The sequence below is a fragment of the Chrysemys picta genome, chromosome 15 (assembly GCF_011386835.1).
Source record: "Chrysemys picta bellii isolate R12L10 chromosome 15, ASM1138683v2, whole genome shotgun sequence".
NCBI classification, from domain to species: Eukaryota; Metazoa; Chordata; order Testudines; family Emydidae; genus Chrysemys; species Chrysemys picta.
This window is the reverse complement of record NC_088805.1, coordinates 10,583,451-10,605,939: the sequence shown is the minus strand read 5'-3', so window position 1 is coordinate 10,605,939 and position 22,489 is coordinate 10,583,451. Positions and strand designations below refer to the sequence as shown.

Genomic DNA, 22,489 nt, shown 5'->3' with positions numbered 1-22,489 from the left:
TTTTTTAATCACAAAATTGGTGTTTTGTGAGCAGCCCTATTAAGTTGTCTCAGGCCAATTCAGTACATTGCTGTATAGCAAAGTCATAAAACAAATATTTGTTATAAAATATGCTGTGTTCTCTTAAGGCCTGAACATGTCAAGTGCTAAGTTGATGGTGCTCAGCACCTCATCTGATCAAGCCCAGTGAGATTTGAGGGCACTTGGCATGGTGCAATACAGACAATAGTCATACATGATCTTATACCATTTTTAAATTAATGACCCCAAATAAGCACAACACTGAAGCATTCAAGTGGGGAGGTATTTAATTATCTTTAGATGTCAATTTGAAAATGAATTTTCTATCATGCAGCCTAGATTTTCAAAGTGTTATATGCTAATCAGGACTTTAGGTAGAACATCTGCACTAAGCACTCTTTCTCTCAGGTAGTTCCCCACAATGGGTACTTTAAATGATCACTCCCCTTCAGATGGAAGTCTATTGAAAATGAATGTTGGAAATGGGAGTGCAAATAGGTACTGCAAAAATGAGGCATAGCCTACATTTTATGAGACCACCTCAGAAGTAGAAAGACAATATTTCAAGACTTCCACTGCCTCAAATGATACAGATATGAGGGGGATTGTTTTCTCTGACTGCAATGAGTGCCTTTAAGACAGGTAAATTGGAGTCATCTAGGCTTTTGCTAGAACGGGGAAACTTTCATACCAAGCCCCAAACTGATTATTCCTGCCTGATTTCATTTCCCCCAACCCAATCTTCTGCTCTAATGATTAGACCACACTTTCTCTTCAAGTCAAGTAGCTGTAAGGGACAAAATACTTATTGTTTGCTTCCTCCTATTAGAAATATTAGACTTTTGAGGCTGCATATTAAAGGTTAAAGCATAATTATTCTATACTATTTCATAGCTGACACAGATGGATACTGGTTATCCTATAAAAGCCTGAAGAGAACAGAAGGACACTGACACAGCTCCAAAGAGCTTGCAATCAAAATTTAAGACAAATCACAAAAAGTGTGCTAAATAGCAAGAAAGAGAGAGGAAGGACAAAGGTCATAGTAATCTTACCTGGTGAGATTTTAAAATTTAAGAGCCAAATCTGCTCTCCATTGGAAATGGGGACATACCAACTTTTTTTTTTCTTTTTTAAAGTCCAAAGTCTTTCTTTGTTCAGGTTAGGTGGATCCAGTCCAGAAAAATTGGCTATAAATATGGCAGCATAGCAGGGAGAATACATATCTGTTGCAAGACACTCTCAGAATATCAACTCCTCCTGTACTACTAATTCAGTGATGGATCATAATAGATCAAATTTACTGGCCATGTTACATAAAAACAAAATCAGAGAAAAAGTATGGTATTCTGGGATAATGAAATCTTTGTTCTAGGACAGGTTTGTTGGGGGTGTTCTGTATAAAGTTCATACTTTCTTTCAAAAAATGACAAAAAATAAATCTTGAGATAAAAAGCTCCCTTTGTTTTTCTGCCTCTCCTACTAACCCGTAATACTGCATTGTACACTTCTAGATATTTTAGGAAGTGTGCAGACCATATTTGTCATTAATATATTCTGTCTCAATTATCTACTTGCACACAGCTCCTGCGTGGGTGAATTTCAGATTCAAGACTTTCCTCAGTAAAGTAGATTCTGCCCTTGTTGCCCTCTTTAAATTCACTTTAATTATTCTGTCTAAAAAGTGGCAGGCTCTCTCTCCTACCAAATGAGGGTTGTGAGAAAACTGCTGCAGTCTTCTATACTATGTATAGTATAGCCAGCAGGTAGTATTCATTGCAGGATCTTTTTGTTTATACCTAGCCGACTAACCTCCACATAAATAATGGAAACAGCGATGTGTTTGCACTACGGTATTGTTTATTTAGGATTTCAGAAGTGACTTTGCAGCAAAAAAGACAGTGTCTAACCTAAATAGTGAGAGTCTGCAATCTGCATTGGCAATGCTGTTGTACCACCTTGAAGCTTATTCCTGCATTTCTCATGCACTGAAAAGCACCCATGGATGTCCTCATGGGAGTTGTGTGTGCATGTGAAAAGTAGGGTTGGACCCTTGTGATTTTCATTACCTTGGCACATGCTTCTGTATATGTTGTTTACCCAGAGCTGCACTGCTCTCTCCTGGTGACTTACTGCCTCAATGAAAAGGTACAGTCGAAACAAACCACAGTACTCTAAAACATGGAAGTGATGAGACTTTCATAGGTATATTAATTAAATAAGCCTAAATCTATGCTCATTTTGTGCTGATCTTTAGATGAGATCATTCATATCTATTGAGGGTAACCTCAGTGGTTTCCAACCCTTTTATTGTGGGCATTCTACGTCTGTCTACTTATTTTTCCATCTCTAGAAATCAATGAAGTATTTTCTTCATATCGTGTTAGAGGACTATTCTATCAACATGTGAGGATTTATGGAAGCTATTAACTGCTGTCAATGGGAGTTATGTATATGAAATGCCTCAAGTTTGGATTTTTGGGGAAAAAGACCCCTCAATTTCTGACTCCAAAGATTGTAAAGGGCATGATTTACAGGTCATATGTGAAAAGCAACAGAGGGTCCGGTCCTGTGGCACCTTTAAGACTAACAGAAGTATTGGGAGCATAAGCTTTCGTGGGTAAGAACCTCACTTCTTCAGATGCAAGAATTGAGGTTCTTACCCACGAAAGCTTATGCTCCCAATACTTCTGTTAGTCTTAAAGGTGCCACAGGACCCTCTGTTGCTTTTTACAGATTCAGACTAACACGGCTACCCCTCTGATACAGGTCATATGTGAACACTGAAAGCCTATCAAAGTGTATTATATTGAATCTTGGCATAAGTTCTTTGCTTCTCAGGTCAGAAATGGTTGAAGTATTGTGGATATGGCTTGCTCAGTTCTAGATGGAAGAGAGGATGGAGTGCATTGGGCCACTCCAATGGTACCCTGTACTAGATAACTTATGTACAAAAGGGCAGTATGAAGGAGGTCTGGATTCTTTACTTGTCAGCATGACACTGCTATAGGTTGGCCTGGTTCAAGGGAAAATCCTCCAGGGAGAACACAATAATATCATCTTATCTATGGTCATAGAACCCATAAGATTATTTTTCCTTCTTCTGGGTTTTGTCAAAAACGTCTGTTGGTCCTGGCCACCTCCAGGTTCTCTCTTTTTTGTTTGTTTTGTTTTTTGTTTTGTTATAAAGGTAAGTAATGGTCACTGGCACAACTTGCTTGCTTGTCTTTTAGAATTGGTTCATAAAATTGGAAGGAGCATGTATAATAGAGGAATCCTTTGACACTGCCAGAAAAGTAAATATCTCCATCTACATTTCAAATAGTTCTCTTAAAAATCAAACCACTTCATATTCATATATTTGATTAGATCTCAAGTAATGGTACATGTACCAGAAATGATGGTTCAAGCTTTTGTTGCTAGTAGTCTGAGCTGTCCCTGCTTTTGCAACTTTAGTTATATTGACTAGCACTCATTTATGCACACTGTTACTGGAGAATTAACTGAATAAGTGCATTTTAACTTGACTAAGGGTTGCAGAATTGGGCCTTTAATGATCAGCTGCTGTGGAGAACACAAGTACCCTACCAATGCCTGTTTCCTGTCCTATCCAGTTATGAAGTTGGATACTCTTACATGTCATCGAGCTTGGATGACATGTAAGACACAGGAGCAGCCCAAGCTGCATCTCAAGTCAAAGCATGTTAAAGCAAATAGGTAGAATAAGCACTGTTTTGCACAGCTGAGGTCTTAGTCTGGTAAGCTGGTTGTAGAACTTCCAACTTTCTGGAGAACTAGAGTTGCACCAAAAGGTTGGGATACACTGTATTGGATATAAACACGTTTATCCAACAAAGCATTGATGGCTTGTCAGCATGAAGGAAAAAACTCCTTTATTTATCCAAATACTTATATTGTCATCACTGTAGCATCTGAGCTCATCCGTAGGGATTCTGTTCAGCATGATTGTCATTCAGCAGACCCTAAAGGAACACATCACAGCAGACTTCCAGACCAAATTAAATTGCACGAACAACACAGAAGACTTGCAGTCTGTCTGAGCAATAACAATCCTGCATCCATACTTTCATTTTGTTTTTCTAATATATTTTTCTTCTGACAGCCCATCAACATTTAAAAACTATTACACTGTTACTGATGCTTGAGCCATTTGACAGCCACTTGAAAGAACCCCAGCAGATTTTGCTTCTTATTTTATTTGACCTGACTTAACTAGTTTCCTCTGTTGAAATATCATAGCTCAATTTGTAACTCCCAACATAGACTATGTCAGGAAGCACAGTATGTGCGGTGTAGGCGAGTGCGGGTACTTAAGCTGTCAAGGGGAATCAATTATAGGAATTCTTGAATTGCGCATTGGATAAAAAACAGATGACATCGCTTTACACGTGCAAGTGTGATGTAAGCTTTTTAATTTAAATCCAAAAATTTCCATAATCACAACGAACATTTGACACTAAATACTATAAATTGCCTAGGCATAGTGATTTTGTACATTTGAAGTACTGCAGTCTCCTCTTTATTTTGGTGTGGAAAAGATGTGCAAATAAAAAAGTGAAACATTCCCATTCTGCAAACATTGCGTCCTCTGCATAGAACTCATGCAGATGTGGTCCCTTACGAGAGAAAGAGAGGTTAAGGAAAAAGATTAGTTACCAGTTTCTGGTGTTCTCCTAAAGTATTGCTTTTGCTGTCCACAGTGGGTGTTGTGTGCCCTGCCATGTGACCACAGGAGCCATGGTAGTAAGGCAATTATCCATTAGAGGGGTGCCACTGATCTGGCACTGAGCAGGAATAAATTTAAGAAATACTGAATGTTGATGTGTTTTCTGTATGACTACAGTGGTTTATCTCCACAGGAGTCTCTTTGGAAACATTCAAGAAGGAAAAAAATGGCTTAAGATAAGCTAGCCCTCAGCAAACACTTGAGAGTTGTTCCTGTCTTGATCTCTTGCAGGACTGGTTTTCACCAGAAGGGTCAAAGCCTGGGGGGAGAGAAGAACTATAGCAAAGTTTAAAGTTCATGTTCGTTCTCTCTCAGCAGTTGTTGTTCAGGCACCTGCAGTGGGGGGTCTCTAAATTAGGCCTGCCTAGGTTACTAAACTTTGGGTAAAACACCTGTGTGTGTAGATTGTTTTAAAATCCTTTTTTTTCTTTTGCTTTTTTCCAACTGTTAAAATAAGTGATACTTTTAAGAAGGCTGTCTAGTCATTGTAAGCTACTAGTCATAGTAGGAAGAGTCACAGGGGCCTGAACTTGGTTGGAGCTGCAGGGTATGCACAGTGGATACACAGGATTCTATAGCCCAGGGCCCTATCAAAGAATGGAAGAATTGTGAAATTCCACACTGAGATAGGTAAAGGCACTAAAACCTGAGGTGGGTATACTCAGGGTACATCTACACAGGGATTAAAACACTTGTGGCTAGCCTGAGTCCACTGACTTGGGCTTGAGGGGCTCAGGCTCCAGCGCTGAACAACTGATGTATAGACATTCTGGCTTAGGCTGGAGCCCGAGCTCTAGGACCTTGCGAGAGTGGAGGGTCCCAGAGCTCATCTACACAGCAATGTTTAGCCCCACATCCTGAGTCAGGTGGCCCAGGCCAGCCGTGGCTGTGCGGCAGGTCTTTTATCCCTGTGTAGACATACCTTCTGAGATCAGAAAAGGGACAGAGGTGCAGCTAGCTCTGTAACTATGAAAGGGTGCATGCCTCTGTCCCTCAAATCCAGTATTCTAAATCCAAGAGTATAAAAGCCCTGCCTCCTACTGATCCCTGCCTTCATCTCTTTATGATGGTCCAAACTGACAGAGAAGCCAGTTCTCTGCACTGGTGTTTTTATTTTTAAATGACGGCTAGTGTTCTCTTTCAGAAAAGTTGCTAGTTAACAGTGAAGTTTACATAGTTAGTATGAATTTCCAACTGTTGGCATTTAAGTTTGACCATTACAACCTGATGTGAACAAAAATGCAAATAGTTAGCTAATTTGTTTAATGTTTAGAAAATGTAGGTCTATTGTATTACTGGCCAAGCTTGTGAAGCCCCAAAAATACGTACCTTCAGCTGGTATGCCACTCTGGGTAAAATCAAGCAAGAGATCATTTTAGACAGGGGCGGCTCCAGGCACCAGCGCAGCAAGCGCGTGCCTGGGGTGGCAAGCCGCGGGGGCGGCCTGCTGGTCACTGTGAGGGTGGCAGACAGGCAGTCTTCGGCGGCATGCCTGCGGGAGGTCTGCCAGTCCCGTGGCTTCGGTGGTGGGTACGCCGAAGGCGCGGGACCAGCAGATCACCCGCAGAAACGCCGCCAAATCCGCGTGACCAGTGGACTGCTCGCAGACGTGCCGCCGAAGGCTGCCTGATTGCCGTGCTTGGGGCAGCAAAAAACATAGCCATCCCTGATTTTAGACATGTGTCCATGAGCTTCTAAAGGAGAGGGGTCACATGCTTCATTGCATATATAGGCCAAGTTGTATTTCCAGCCAATAACTCTTGAATGCTGGATCTGATCAATTCCAAATTTCCAGGAATGTTCTAGGCCTCAATGGACAGAACCCTACTGATTTTAGGGAAAATCAGAAGAGGGAAATTGGGAGAATCAACGTAATAAGGATGGGGGAAGTGGGTAGGTATAGAGCTCCTGGCAAGAGGAAGAGGGGAAGGTTCCAGAACTAGAAGGGGATGGGAGAGTAGCACACAGGGAGCATGGAGGGCTGCAAGGAGCCTCCGTGTGTACAAAGAGCTTGGGCTAAAGAAGCAATGAAATATGCTGATTTATTATATTATAGTTGATAGGCAAATCATTAAGAGTAATGTCAAGGATCTTAGTTTGTCTCCCAATATCCCTTAGTGTTCTCAAAACACAAAAAAAGTCAAAGAAAATATATGTATTTTATTTTCAAAAGCTCCAAATGAAGATCTCATTGCAATTCTGAAAGTGGGGCCTGTGGACACATGAAAGAATCTTTGAGCCAACTGCAGCCTTTGTAAGTGAAAAGATGAGCAAATTGCCACCGTCCCTTCCCCTCCATTCATAATTTGACAACTGTACCTAAAAACAGAGAAGATTTGAAGGCAAATGTTTTTGGGGTGTGGTTTTCCAACTGGAGCTCTGAATTCTATATATTATCTCTTTCAATGTAACTAAACAGCAAGCTCAAACCATCGATTACAGCATAAAATCACATATACACAAATAAAATTCCTGTCAAATAAGATTAAAATTCAGGATGAGGAAGCCCAGATCCATCACTTTAAGAACCAACACTAATAAAAATAGCCTTTTTTTAAAGGGAACGTTTTCTACAGAGGAACTCCCTTGCCTAGTGCATTCCCTCTTTCAAGGCCTGATATTTTAGTTACCTTCCTTTGGCTGAAAGGGGTTAAACATGATTCTTCTGAGGACCATCAGTGGTGCTCTCTGACCATAGAGCAGGGTTGTTGCAGTGACACAAGATGCTTTCTCTACCCCAGAAAAGGAGTATGCTGCTTCTGGAGGTCTTCTAGTCCAAGTAGCAAGGGAAGAGGTTGGTGTTTTGGTTGGGGAAAGGGATGTTAAATTATTTTATGTTTAGTTCTTTCTTACAATGTCAGGAGTGTTAAAGGGCAGTAGTATCCCCAAAAGTTCAAAAATTATATTTTGGTCTTGCAATGGCCTAAGGGCCAGCAAACAATTTTGGTCAAATTCAACCCATTTTTACTGCTGAAGTTAATTAATTTCATTTGCCATTGTTGTCTTGGTCATATAAAGCATATTTTAAAAATATTCAAACACAAATTAACATGAATAACTGATTTTAGACCCAAGCGATAGCTCTTGCAAAATACTGAATATTTCTTGGCCTAATCTGACAAACCAAATAGGACACAACTGCTAATTCAGAAAGAATTAAATAAAGTAACATGTAGGATGTCACTGAGTTCTCCAAGACAGGAATAACCACACCCACTCAGAAAAAGAACATCTTAAATATATACAGTACCAAAATCGTGATTCTGAATAAAAAGGCAGCTAATAATATCTAAACTTCTTGTACAGTCTTTTGCAAGATTCCTTGTACATAATCTGTCACTGCTCATCGTGATGGCTTTACCTACATTATGAACAAAGCACCAATATTGTTCGTTTGTTCTTTTCATGCTTGCCATCACATACATCAGGTTATAGTGTAGAGATAATTATGCTTGTTGGAATTTTTGGATTAATTCTCTAAAGAGGTTCCAGCTTCTTTCTTTTAAAGTAATTAGTCATGTTAAGCTATGATTTTGCTTTTGTACTCTGTCATAAACACCAGCAAATAAAACAGACTATTATGTATAAGTTCTTAGAAAAATGATTTGCCAGTGCCAGACTACATAATTTAAAAACAAAAAGGCTTATCTCCTTTAGTACTTATTTTACATAAGACTCATGCTCCTTCTGGCTTGCAGTATTTTTGTTGCTAACTTGTAAGTGTAATCCAGCATCTTCATTTTTGTTTCATATGACAGAACTCAGGCCTATTCATTACATTTTATCCATAACACCCATTTACAAATTCCAATAACGCTTACATGGTAGAAAGCCAAAGAAATGTCTGGGAAGTGGAGACTTGACATAAATGAGCTCTTTTATCTTTTGATCCACAACTCTGAAATCCTTATTTTCAGATCTTACATATCCATCTGTAGATGTGTGATCGATTTTAAAAGACAAAGAATAAATTACATTATGTAATTGTGGTTGTGTTCCTCAGCCACTCTTTAAAACTGACCTATTTTTAAAAAAATCATCTACATTTGAAGGGGAGATGAGAATATTTCCCAATCCGTTAGAAACTTGGTTTCAGTGATGCTTCTTCTTCAGCCTTTTCTCCAAAAACATTAACAACTTGTTGTTTTGGCCCAGCCTAGTCCCGAAATAACTACTTCCATTTTGCTATATAATGCAGTTTAGACAGAGCAATAGCACCACACAATTTACATCTAATTCCAGAAACATCTAACCAACAAACAGACTTGGACTCCAAAAAGTCACATCAATGTAGCAACATATATGTAAGCTGTAACGCCATCTAGCTAACTCCCAAATTAATTCACATCACTGCACCTTTCTGGAGGTCAGCCAAAGAGAGATGCGCGTATGTCTCTCTATAACTCATCGATATTAGAAGAAGATATGAATTGTTTGGCAGATCTTTCTGTGTCTGGCTGATGTCCGAGACAGATTAATCAGGGAAGAACACATCATCTACATTAAGACATTTGGGGGATTTTCTGAGCATCCCCCTTGATGTCAATTAAGTGGATGGGACAAAGTCAATCTCCTGCATTAGAAGCAGGATATAGCCAGCAAAAAGTATGGAAAGTTTACAAGTTCCCCTATGGATCAAAATTGGCATCTATGCAAAGTCCAGAAGAGCCTCCCCCAAGCTACTGGCCGAGGAGGCCAATTATTGTTAAATTGAGCTCTAACAAAGTGTTTTCTCTGTAGTATTTTGGTTTGAAGCAAGGAAAGGATCTGAATAGCTAACAAAACACCCATTAGCTTGCAGACTGCATTTGTTCTAGGAAAACAAAAGTGCCAGTTAGAATTAAAACTCTACCAATCAGTTTTAATTGTGATGGCATTTAACATCTGTCTGTTTCAGTCTAACGATGTACTGCCTGGTAAAATCCTTCTGTTTAAATACTCTAAAAAGAACTTTACAATTGGTATCTTCACTTAAAACTTGCAACTAAAATAACTGGATTTAGCCATCTTTTAAACCATTAATATAACTAAATACTGGAATAGCTGTACTTTTGAAGGCTTTGTACATTTCTAGATAAAAGTAAACTACAATTATTTTTATCAAGTAGTGCAAGTTCACACTTCTACATACTAGTTTTGCCTTTCAATAAGTTGTTTTTAATATTCCCCTCCTTTCCATGCATGTTTTCTCTGCCAAGCAGTCCTTTCTTCACGCTTTCCCTTTTGTAAAATAAAGCTGTTTTGTCTTAAAACCCTCTGATACCTTGTCAATTTTGCTTTAATTAAGCCTTCTGTCATTTGTTGAACTGCAACATATGATTCTCATTGTATCATGACAGATCTAGTATTCAGCTGTTACACAGGATGTTAATGTGAACACATCAATATTCACGTCTCTTGATAGATCGTGAAGCTTAATAAATCACTTTTGCAAAGTCAGTGGTGTTCCTGTTAGAGCATAAAACAAGCTAGAGGATGAGGTATGTAAAATGTAGGGTGTTTTTTCATCTGGTTTTTATTCCAGACATAAATAAGATATTCGTCTAGTAACAGTGAACTACTTGTTTTATTGTAAATATTAGGAAAATAAATCATTATTCTTACATTTCAGTAGTTATGGGGCTACCTGCACCTCTATGCCTTTCCGGTCCCTGAGTGCACCCAATTCAGGTGTTTGGCCTCTTGTTGTTACCTGTGTCAGACATCTTGTGATTCTTAGAGCAGGACCCAGGTACGTTCTCTCTGTATACCAATCACTTGACCTGCAGGCTCTCTCTTTAGAAACCTGTGACCAGTGATATTGACCAGCAACCTTCATAAAACACAGTATTTTTATTTAGCAGTTAGAACAAAGCATCCGAGAACAGATTTAAAAAAACAACAAGTAGCCTATACACTTTTAATCTAATTTTATGCTTCACTACAAGCTGCTAGGTAGGCTTTCCTCTTACGTCACAGGAATGGAACTGAACCAATTTACAGTTTCATAGCCAACTCAAATCTTGCTGGTCTGTAGGTCTCTGTCTGATAAGGTGACCAGACAGCAAATGTGAAAAATCCGGACGGGGGTGGGGGGTAATAGGAGCCTATATAAGAAAAAGACCCCAAAATTGGGACTGTCCCTATAAAATTGGGACATCTGGTCACTCTATCTGACTCACCCTGTTCAAACTGGGTTGGGTGCTCCCCATAAGAGCAGGCTAGAGCCATTAAGGCTATTCTCTTTGCAACTGTCACTTAACAACCCTTATGTGTAATTTGTTAGATGACTATTAGAAAGGGCTTTTCCTCTTTGTTTCTCTAGGCAGGTAGGCTCTGCTATCCAGACAAACTTCTAGGCTGAAATATCCACTCCCAATTACGGGACAAACACACCATGCTAATGACAAATACAGATACAGTATTAAAATCAAAGAGTACCCCCATACTTGTCAGGAGGTGAATGACATTTATTGTGATGGGGTGACACTTCATCATAGGCTAGAAATGATTAAAGGGAAAGTCAGACACCTTCAGTTCACCTGTGTAGTAATGAGTTACTTTTCAGCCAGAGAGGGTGGGACTAAGAAGGATCTGGTAATCACCCAGACACTAAGGCAGGGGTCAGCAACCTTTCAGAAGTGGTGTGCCGAGTCTTCATTTATTCACTCTAATTTAAGGTTTCACGTGCCAGTAATACATGTTAATGTTTTTAGAAGGTCTCTTTCTATAAGTCTATCATATATAACTAAACTGTTGTATGTAAAGTAAATAAAGTTTTTGAAATGTTTAAGAAGCTTCATTTAAAATTAAATTAAAATGCAGAGCCCCCCGGACTGGCCAGGACCCGGACAGTGTGAGTGCCACTGAAAATCAGCTCGCGTGCCGCCTTTGGCACGTGTGCCATAGGTTGCCTACCCCAGCACTAAGGCCTCATAAATGGGCTAAGAGTTCAGTCTGGGGAAAGTAGGCCTATCACACAAATCTGCTCTCTGGCTTAAGACTGTTAGAAGCTAGAGGCCTCCCAAAGACTTAGGCTGAATAGGGACAGTACTCAATACCAAAGTGGAGAAAAGGACTCCAATGAAATCCCAGGAAGGGCTTGAGAACAGGGCCCAGAAGCTAGGCTGATTCTTTGGGACTTTGGACTACACTTTGATATTTTGTTACCCTGGAAGAGGTTGGAATTAGGTAATTTCCAAGCTGGATGGCAGATAGCTTGCAGGGGGTGCTAGGTAAGAATGCTTGCAACCAGAAGCCATGACAATTGAGGTACTATAGCAATGAGTACAACCATTTACATTTATACACAAATAGGTTAAAATATTAAGTGGCCAAGATTAATTCTTATGGCAGTAAATTTAAGGTTGTAAATCCATCTCTGATGTATCTCAGTATACAGCTTGTCTGATATTTCAAGATCATCCACTACTGGCCAAAAGACTGTGTCCCCTCCTATCACGTATGCTTCCAGCAATAGCAATGCATACACTTGCAACCTTCTGGCTTCATTACTGCAATTCATATCTAGAAATGAAAGCACATATGCAGAAAGAATGCTATTTATGGCAAAACTCAATAGGCAATCTATCTGCCTACACTCCTCTCTTTGTATTCCTCAATGTTGCACTCCTCTCTTATGTACTGGCTGTGTTGAATGCAAAGTCCAAATCAAAGTCTTGGGTCAATCCCATTGTGGGCTTTGAATATTAGAACAAAGTTACCCAAAAGATCACCTTTCTTTCCCTTCCCTCTGACAGCCTAGAATAGCTATGCTAAATTCAATGATGGACACTTCATTTCAAATGAGAGCGTCTATATGGTGATTTAACGTGCTGTAATGAATATGTATGATCTTAACACCTTAGTTAATTTGTCTTAACTTTCCTGAGTATCCCCATATACACAAGCCCTGAAACAAGTGAAACTTGGCCAACTGGGAGAAGTTTGTGAATACAGGGGGGAGAACTTTCATGGGAACTGTACCAATAGAACTCACTCCTAGAAGGGATAAGAAAGACCACACACTTTAACAGCATTCAAAAACAAATGGAAAATCCATTTCTTCTTCCCCACAATAGTTCTTAACACACTTAATCAAAGTCACTGTCATTTAACAAAATTCAACTACTCTGTGTGATGAAGAAGACATTTATTTTTAATTACTTGAGGCATTCATATTATGGTGATAAGGGCATAAGTATCTAGGTAGCTTTCACTACCACTGTTCACACTGCGTCTGTTCTTTGGAAAAACTGAGCATCAGTCTTTGATCTACATAAAAGTTTCCCATGAATTGTTCCTCTTCCCTTAAAACCTTCATCTCTGTCTAAGATCTTAGATACAGAGCACTGTGGAGCAAGGAGCATCCTTTTGTGTCTGTCTGAAAAGAGCCTACTACATTTTCCGGGCCAACGTAAACAAATATAAATAATCCTCCCCCTGGGATTCTAGCACTTCAGTTCACACACAAAAAGAATTGTTGTTAATTCACTCAATTTACCTTTTGCCACGTGGACAGACTCTTGCTTTGGTGATGTCAGGAGTTCAGTGTACAAGATTTCAGCATAAACAAAAATTCAGCAACCAAGGGGCTGTAACTTTGGGGGAACCTGATAACAAAAGACACATATTCATTATAAGAAGTGTGCTCAAATGCGAGTTTCTCAGGACAGGGGTAGTGTCTGATTTGTCTGAGGAATACTATGTGCACTCGCAGTGTGTTCTATAAGCAAAAATATGGATGGAGTTTCAGAATGTTTTCCTTAAATTTTACTTGTGCAAATAAATATAAAGGGTAAGAATTATAATAAAAGTGAGTGAACATAAAACAATTTTTCATAATACTAGGGGAGTGCACTGTTTATGTGAAAAGCAAGGTCCATGTTTTCTTTGTATGAAAAGAAACTTGGGGGATGTTTTCAAAGGCTGGTAAGTGCTAACTCACCATGAAAGATTATATAAATTGGGTGCCTGAACAGCTATTTGCACCTTTTGAAAATGTCTGAACCCCCTTACAGTTTCTTTCCAGAGCTAAGGAGTTATCTATAAAGTCTAGGTAAGCATGCATCAAAAAATACCACAGGAGATGTTCTCCCTAAAAGTTAGTTCTAATCTCTTTTTAAGGATTTTTTTTCTTCTTCAAATCTCTCCTTTGAAATCACTTTTGTTTTTTTTCCCCACACTGATTCCCACATGAGCCAGCTTGACAAAAAAATGTAAATGTTGTCAGATGCTACTGGTGTGGTGCTTCTGCTTTCTCCTGTTGATATCACTCGGCTGCGTGCGTGTGTTCCCTCTGTGTGCTGCCCCAGCTCTGCGCAGATAGCTGACACAGCAAACCTGACGAGAACCCCCAATAACCACAGAGTCTAGTAAGGTATGAAGGCACCTCGGCCAGGTTTATTGCGACCCTGACACAATTTCAGTTCCCCGTAGATTACTTAGTCTACCGGGCACACTGCTAGAAAGTGCCGCTCGGCAATGGACTCAGCTCAGTCAGTGGCGGGACTTTCCACTGCCCCCTCGGCTGGACAAAGACACCACCCCAGGGATACATTCTTATACACAGGTACAAACAAGTTACACATCACTCCTGACGTATTGAGGTGCAACCCCTCTACGTAGTAAGGTGCCGCCTCTCACCTTGTACATGTTGGTTCGATCAAAACAACTCTATTCATCATTTTATCCTTTTGCCCCTGTCATTGGGATGGGTCGGCCTGTTCCATGTTATCTGTGGAATGTTCCCATATGGTATGTCTTGGTACCATGTTTATACTTTAACTTTGCTAGGTGAATATATATTTATGCAACATCAGCCCTTTCCTTGCCTGCTTCTGTGGCAGGGCCTGCCTCTGGCTCACAGCTTAACTTTGCTTTATGTTAGCAAAGTCTTGACCATTACTTTAGTTTGGTTCAGGCCTCAGGCCTCATACTGGGCCTTTATCAGGGCCTTCACTTACCACAGTAAATACCTCTTCTCTTCCCCCTTTTCCCTCCCCCCCCCCCAAAATGCTGTAATGGGGTTCTTACTTCTCTGGTGGTGATGCCTTAGTTTATAACTGTGGCTGTATCTCTTGTTGGCCCACCATCTCCCTCTGGTGAAGGGATGGCTTTGTGAAAAGAACGAGGAGTACTCGTGGCACCTTAGGCCTGGTCTACACTGGGGGGGATCGATCTAAGATACGCAACTTCAGCTACGAGAATAGCGTAGCTGAAGTCAACGTATCTTAGATCGACTTACTTTGCGTCCTCACGGTGCGGGATCGATGGCCGCCACTCCCCCGTCAACTCCGTTTCCGCCTCTCGCCCTGGTGGAGTTCCGGAGTCGACGGGGAGCGCGTTCGGGGATCGATGTATCGTGTCTAGATGAGACGCGATACATCGATCCCTATTTGGCGGGTAGTGTAGATGTACCCTTTAGAGACTAACAAATGTATTTGGGCATAAGCTTTCATGGGCTAAAACCCACTTCATCGGATGCATGCAGTGGAAAATACAGTAGGAAGATATATATAAACAGAGAACATGAAAAAATGGGTGTTGCCATACCAACTATAATGAGACTATTCAATTAAGGTGGGATATTATCAGCTTTGTATAACCTTCCAACTAAACCTATGTACACCCTTTTTATTCTCGGGTCAATAAAACAAGTCCATACAAAACGAAGACAAAGTAATCTCTCACCAGTCCTGTGTGGGCTCTATATTTCTCTGTCTCATGTCAGGCTCAGTCGGTAGTCTGTTTATCCCTTTTCCCCTTCTACTAGAGAGTACCAGCTTGCCCTGCTGCTGAGGGGTAATAGAACAGGCCTCTTCCTCAACTCCAGATTACAGCTTGGATATCCTGAATTGTGAACAAGCGTGTCTCCTTCACTCAAACCTTGCTTAACTTTTACACGGGCCATTTCCTACATGGCCTTACAAAATGAAGCCAGGGATCCAAAGGTGGAGATGCCAGTTCCTCCTACTCCCTGAATGTTTCTCCTGGCTGTTCTTCTTGCCTGGTGCCTTTTAGCCAGTCCTCTGTCCAAATATCTTTGACACTGAGCAGAGGCCGCTCTTATAGTTGCTTTGGTTATAATCCTTGTCCCCCAGGAGTACAGCTCCCACAATTTTCCTTTCCTTAAAGAGCTGAGAGCTAGTAGTACCCTGCACAACAGCACATCCCCTTAAAGAGGCCACCACACACTTAGAAGAACTGAGATGACATATAGAGGGTGTGTCTGTGTGCTTTGTTTTAAAGCCTCACGACCTCCTACAGTGTAAATCCCCCTTCTTTTTCACATCCTTGCCTCTTGTCATCCTGTGTCTTATCCTACCTAGACTGTAAGTTCCTCAGGACAGGGACTGCGCCTATCTTATATGAAAAACCCTTTGTGCACTAATGATCTATAAATAGCTAATATGGATGGCATTTTAGTTGTCCCTGTATTTCTTGAGTTTGTATATTTGATATATTACTTTAATACTATGTGTGTGATCTGTATTTTAGATTCTTTTTAAAAAGAGAAAATTCTTATGGAAGTATGAGAACCCAAGCAATCTTTAAAACATGCATTATTTATGTAATAGACTTCAGTGGCCTAGTGTGTAAATAAATACAGGATGAAAACCTGACTCCACTGAAGTCCATTGGAGTTTTGCCATTGACTCCAACAAGACCAGAATTTCACCCACAGCATTTCGACATATACATTGCTGCATGGGGAAGCAATGCAGAAGTTGTGAATTTGAGCATGCCCTATAGTACGCTTTACTTTTAAAGTAATCTCTCTTTTATCCAAAGGATGAAGCTTACAGTATAACCACAATTATAACAGCTCATTTATGCAGTCATGGGTCTTTACTCAGGCAAAACTGAATAGTTGAATCCTTTTTAAAGGTGAACAAATGTTTTAAAGAAAAATCTGCACAACCTTACTATAAATAGCCAGACGGCCAAATAGATATTACCAGTGGGCAATTCTGCAAATGTTTATATTGAATTAATCTTCCATCCAGCCTTTACCAGTCTTCAAAGCTGTTGACATGTCATCAGCTTCTTAGATGCATTGGATAGGTGCACTGTTACCGATCGATATCTCCTTACATATAAGTCAGACTTTACATTGTAATAAATCTGCGGTTACCTAGGATTTCAGACGTGTGACTATACAGAGTACATCATGGCCATTCAAAAATTAATAACAGTGCAGTTGGAGTGCCTGTTCTAAAACTATGTAAGAGCTAATTATTTATTTATTATTAAAAGCACTAGCACCCACTACCTGATCCACAAAGGAAAATATCCTATAGTTTTAAGCTGTATAGGGCTTACATCACAATTCAGATTCCATGTAGAATGCAAAGATACATGTACACACCAACCCACTGATTACAATACATATTGAGCAGAGTTGTAAGGGCCCTTCATAGCATACAAACGAAGAGTAAAAATTAAAAATCCATTCAGTATTAGAAATCCATTCAGTATTCTCAGAATGTATGGTAATTTACATTTTACACATAAGCAGTTATTTTTTACTGCTGAACTTTAGTGAAACTATCATTAATTTATATTTACTTAGTACTCTACATTCTAAAAGATCCTGAAGTGCACCACAGTTATAGGCACATAGAACATTTGGAATGCAGCCATCTCAGCACATTACCTAACAGCATGAGGAAGGAAAATTTTGGCCAAGGAAAACCTCTACTCTTCTAACAAGAAGTGCTAAACAGATGGTAATCAATCCAGTGCATGGTGAGATGTCAAACAAGTGAAGCTGCATATCAGGATCTGGTGCAGAAGAAAAACTAAGAGCTATTTATTCTGTTAAGTCTTTGGTTGACCTCTTAATTAATTTAATAGTAGGGAATGAGTATTTTGTTCTGTATACGTGCAGGGGTTCTGCTGGTGAGCCTTTAAATTGAATGAGACTAGTCACACATTATTAAGCATTCACCAATCTGGCTCTTAAGAAGGGAAGGAATCAGTCTACTATGGCTGCCTTTGAAACGTAATTTAAAACATTGTAGAAGTATGAAGGAATCAACCCTTTAGCTCTCAATTTACAGTGATACCAACTTAAATAACAAAAAAAAAGCACACTTTAGTCTGAAGCTTCTTACCTACTATAACAAAGAGAATAAAGAAATGTTTTTCTCAATTTTTCAGTTTCTTGGTGCATTTGATAGCAGTGTGTGTATTATCAGTTTCATTTGTCAGTTTCTCCTGTACTTGTTTGTCTCTTGTTTGTTTGGGTCTTTCACAGAGCAAGGCAGCAGGGGAAAAAACTACAAATGTAACACTACTTCCAGGTGGCTAATGGCAGCAAAAAGGGCCAGGTTCAATACATCTATGGTCCCTCTTGAAATAATGAAACCAGTTCAGAAAACTAAATACGCCTGCGCTGCGTGCCCTTAATAGGAATAACTTCCCCATGTGCAAGCACTGCAAGGCCATGTACAAATAATGGAAATCTTTATTAGGGAAAGGGAATACAATCATAAACTTGGAAAACACAGCAACAGAATATATATAATATTAATTGCAGCTAACTCACGTGATTAACTAAAAAAAAATTAATCACGCTTAATCGCAGTTTCAATCTCACTGTTAAATAGAATACCAATTGAAATTTATTAAATATTTTGGATGTTTTTCTATATTTTCATATATTGATTTCAATTACAACACAGAATAAAAAATGTGTATTTTTATTACAAATATTTGCACTGTAAAAATGATAAAATAGTATTTTTCAATTTACCTCATACAAGTACTGTAGTGCAATCTTTGTTGTGAAAGTGCAACTTACAAATTTAGATTGTTTTGTTTTGAGGGCAGTTATGTAACAGAAAAAAGTAAAACTTTAGAGCCTGCAAGTCCGCTCAGTCCTACTTCTTGTTCAGCCAATCCGTAAGACAAACAAGTTTGTTTACATTTACAGGAGATAATGCTGCCCTCTTCTTATTTACGTAATCAGAAAGTGAAAACAAGCATTTGCCTGGCACTTTTATAGCTGACATTGCAAGGTATTTATGTGCCAGATATGCTAAACATTCATATGCCCCTTCATGCTTCAGCCACCATTCCAGAGGACATGCTTCCATGCTGATGATGCTCATTAAAAAAATGCATTAATTAAATTTGTGACTGAACTCCTTGGGGAGAATTGGATGTCCCCTGCTCTGTTATACCCGCATTCTGCCATATATTTCATTTTATAGCAGCCTCAGATGATGACCCAGCACGTTGTTCATTTTAAGACTACTTTTACTGCAGATTTGACAAACCGCAAAGAAGGTACCAACGTGACAGATCTAAAGATAGCTACAGCACTTGACCCAAGATTTAAGAATCTGAAGTGCCTTCCAAAATCTGAGAGGGATGAGGTGTAGAGCATGCTTTCAGAAGTCTTAAAAGAGCAACACACTGATGCGGAAACTACATAACCCGAACCACCAAAAAAGAAATCAACCTTCTACTGATGGCATCTGACTCAGATGATGAAAATGATCGTGCGTCGTTCCTCACTGCTTTGGAGTGTTATTGAGTAGAACCCATCATCAGCATGGCTGCATGTCTTGTGCAATGGTGGTTGAAGCATGAAGGGACATATGAATCTTTAGTGCATCTGGCATGTCAATATCTTGTGACACTGGCTACAACAGTGCCATGAGAATGCCTGTTCTCACTTTCGGCTGACATTGTAAACAAGAAGCAAGGACAGCATTATCTCCTGCAAATGTAAACCAACTTGTTTGTCTGAGCGATTGGCTGAGCAAGAAGTAGGACTGAGTGGACTTCCAGGCTCTAAAATTTTACATTGTTTTATTTTTGAATGCAGTTATTTTTGTACATAATTCTACATTTGTAAGTTCAACTTTCATGATAAAGAGATTGTACTATAGTACTTGTAAACAGTATTTTTCAATTCACCTAATACAAGTATTTACACTGTAAAAAAAAATCACAAATAAAATGAGCACTGTACACTTTGTATTGTTGTAATGGAAATCAATATATTTGAAAATGTAGAAAATATCCAAAAATATTTAAATAAATGGTATTCTATTAACAGAGCAATTAATCATTATTTTTTTTTATCGTTTCACTGCCCATATATATAATATATATATGTGTGTGTGTGTATGTGCAAGTAAAGTCATCCTCTTTCTAATAAGTTTGTCAACAATGCCTCTAATTCCTTCCCACCTGTTGGTGAGAATCTGTGGGGGGTAACAGTCCCTTGGCTGTACCACTCAGCCATCCACCAAACCTCTAGTCAGTTTGGATCAGTAACAAGTTGTAATCCCAGCATCTCTTTGCAGGTCTGTCTCCAGTCCCAAGGAGTCTTATCTGGTCCAGCCTGGAGGACCACCAGTGATTAAAGTGGTCTGTGTGGGGTTTTGTTCTCTCTCTCTCTCTCTCCCCGCACCCCCAAGAGAGGGCTGGGGAGGTCTATCATAACATGGGAGCAGCAGCTTTGATAAGACCATGCTTAAAGTGCATCACTCAACTACCCAATTTGATCTATATAGACAGAGATTTTTGCTAGGTCTGTGACCTCCACTTTAAGGACTAGCCATAAGGGTTACACAAATATAGGAACACGCAGCTATAAGCATAATAAGATTTAACTTTATATTGTCCCTTTAAATTAAACAATGCTGGCTGTCAGTTATTTTTAGTTTTTGCCCTGAAACACATTTTCTTTACAGGTAGCTTTTGAGTGTGCAAGAGCTGTCTACAACGATTTCAATAAACAGATTTTTGAGATTTAAATATTCCCTTGTAGGGTTATGCATACAAAAACCACAACAGTATGGTAATGCATGAGATCTGGAAAGTAGAACTGACCAGTTTAGGATCATTGTTCAAACTGAGTGAAATACAAATAAATCAGAAGTGAAAATGGTGGAAAGTAAATTAGATTTTAAGACTTTCAGTTTTAGTATCTTGAAGTGAACCTAGATATAGAATTATAATATTTGTGGTATGATTACCTTAACGGTGTCCTCTTAAGTCTCCCTGGGGGGAGGAGGGGAGTAAATCACCAGAGGAACTATATAAAATTCATAATAAAATATGATAAAGCAATTTTTCTGTTTAGGATAGATCTTAGTATTTATATAGACCCCTTAATCTAGGGAAGTAAAACTGATTTACAAAAAATTAGCCCCACATCATCCTGAGGTAGATAGGTATCATCCCTATCTTACAAAAAGAGAGATGGACGTATGTAAAGGTAAAGTGACTTGCACATAGTCATGCAACAAACCATTAGTCCCAGATTTTGCTGGCTTGGTACCAAGACAATGTTACCATAACTGCAATGATTGATGGATGGTAAGACAGTAACAAGTTGCTTTGTGAGACTCTACACTACACTGTGATTATTTTAGGGTTGGGCAGCTGAACGATCTGATGACTGGCCAATTGACCAGTTAAATAATATCAAAATAATCCTCTTTTTTAAAGCATTAATTTATTGCAGTAGTAATAGAAGAGAAAGACTTTATGATCTCCAACAGGCTTAGTCTTAGCTATAGACAGATACTTAGGCCTAATTACAATAAACAAGTTACTTAACTGAGTTATTTTAATTCAGAAATTGGGAAACAAGTTGTAAAAAGGATGGAACGGTACCATGATTCAATCAAAAAGGCAGTCTGCTGCCTCCATCAAGGCATAATTGTGGGAATATTTGACTATGGTCAACTAATAGGTGGTCAACTGACAGAATTTCACCAGTCAACTCACCCAGTTATCAAGCCCAGATTGTTTTTAAGGACTGTCACCACATTGCATCCTGCCCTGAAGCTACTGGACCAGTAACCCCCTCACATCGCATAATAAACCCCCGGACATTTTCAAAGTGTCCTGTCACTTTGGCAGGGCAGCCTCACTGCTTCACACCCCTCCCCCAGCTCCCACGGCCGTGCAGCAACCTCTTCACAGGCGGCTGGCGCCCTGGGCACAGCACCCCGGTGATGCTTGGGAGGGCCCACGCTGCACTGCAGCATTTCCACGCCATCGAGCCAGTGACATTTTTGCATGATAATGCCTGCCTCTGTAACTTTCACTCCATGCATCTGAAGAAGTGGGGGTTTTTACCCACGAAAGCTTATGCCCAAATAAATCTGTTAGTCTTTAAGGTGCCACCAGACTCCTTGTTGTTTTTGTAGATACAGACTAACACGGCTACCCCCGATACTTGATTTTTGCATGAGGCTCACGCCACGTTGCCGGGGTGTGCTACCACGTACCCTCCTCCCCCCCACCCTGGCATTTCGTCTATAGGATGACCAGATGTCCCCATTTTATAGGGACAGTCCCGATTTTGGGGTCTTTTTTTTATATAGGCTCCTATTACCCCCCCACCCCCGTCCCGATTTTTCATACTTGCTGTCTGGTCACCCTATTCGTCTATGCGCCACCCTCCCTGGGAGGCCTATTCTCAGTGCTACCCCCTCTTGCCTACATTGTGGGCCCAGGCAGGCCTCAGACGGTGGGGTGAGTGGCAGGGCGAGGCGCTGTACGCGGGCTGCCTCTTCTGGCGAGACCGAGACCAGCCTCAGCCTCCAGGAAAGCCCAGTCTCGCTTTCCCTCGGGGGGGGGGCGGATGAGGAGAGGGAAACGCGACGGTTAGAACCGTTAACAATTCCATCCCCCCCCGCGCGCGAGCACCGGCCTCAGAGCTGACTGACTCCTCCCACAACGATTTTCCGCCGGGGAGGGGCTGGGTTG

General features: G+C 40.1%; 1 long non-coding RNA gene across 3 annotated transcripts; it reads right to left on the bottom strand.

Moving 5' to 3' along the window:
- Positions 1–10,318: 10,318 nt before the first annotated feature.
- LOC101942989 (uncharacterized) lies at positions 10,319–22,458 on the bottom strand. Of its 3 annotated transcripts, none has more exons than XR_010592850.1 (4): positions 22,224–22,458; positions 20,746–20,804; positions 13,251–13,359; positions 10,319–12,274 (listed from the first exon to the last, which is right to left on the bottom strand). It is a non-coding gene; the product is annotated as an uncharacterized LOC101942989 (long non-coding RNA). The 3 variants fall into 3 exon arrangements; XR_010592849.1 differs by lacking the exon at positions 20,746–20,804 and adding an exon at positions 14,393–14,483 and having other exon boundaries at positions 22,224–22,337; XR_255394.5 differs by lacking the exon at positions 20,746–20,804 and having other exon boundaries at positions 22,224–22,356.
- Between the last annotated feature and the right edge of the window lie 31 nt (positions 22,459–22,489).